The sequence below is a fragment of the Haplochromis burtoni genome, unplaced genomic scaffold (genome assembly GCF_018398535.1).
Source record: "Haplochromis burtoni strain Fernald_Lab_line unplaced genomic scaffold, NCSU_Asbu1 Contig_806, whole genome shotgun sequence".
NCBI classification, from domain to species: Eukaryota; Metazoa; Chordata; class Actinopteri; order Cichliformes; family Cichlidae; genus Haplochromis; species Haplochromis burtoni.
The window spans coordinates 86,037-86,402 of NW_024583167.1; positions in this window are offsets into that span (position 1 = coordinate 86,037).

Consider the following 366-nt stretch of genomic DNA (forward strand, 5'->3'; position numbering starts at 1 on the left):
AACTTAATCTGCTGCGTTTCAGGACGTTTTGGTATAATCTCGAAAAAACTGGATTGGGGTTGTATTTGAAAATGTAATTCACAAAGGTAGCATGAAAATCAAAAGTCAAAGATTATTGTAATATTTTATTTGAAGTTTGAATCTCTGGAAGCAGGATTGATGCTGCTCAGCTTTCTCTGGGTTATGTTAAGAAAGAGTGCAGCTCATCCAAGCTGTGTGAGCTTCCTACTTTGTGATGATCTGCTGGGATTGGTGGTGGTCGCTCTGCCACGGTTGATTTGAAGTTGGTATGGAAAATGAGGAGCACTTCATCATTCTACCTGCTCACAAGCTTTATGGAGATGCTGATTTCTTTTTCCAGCAGAG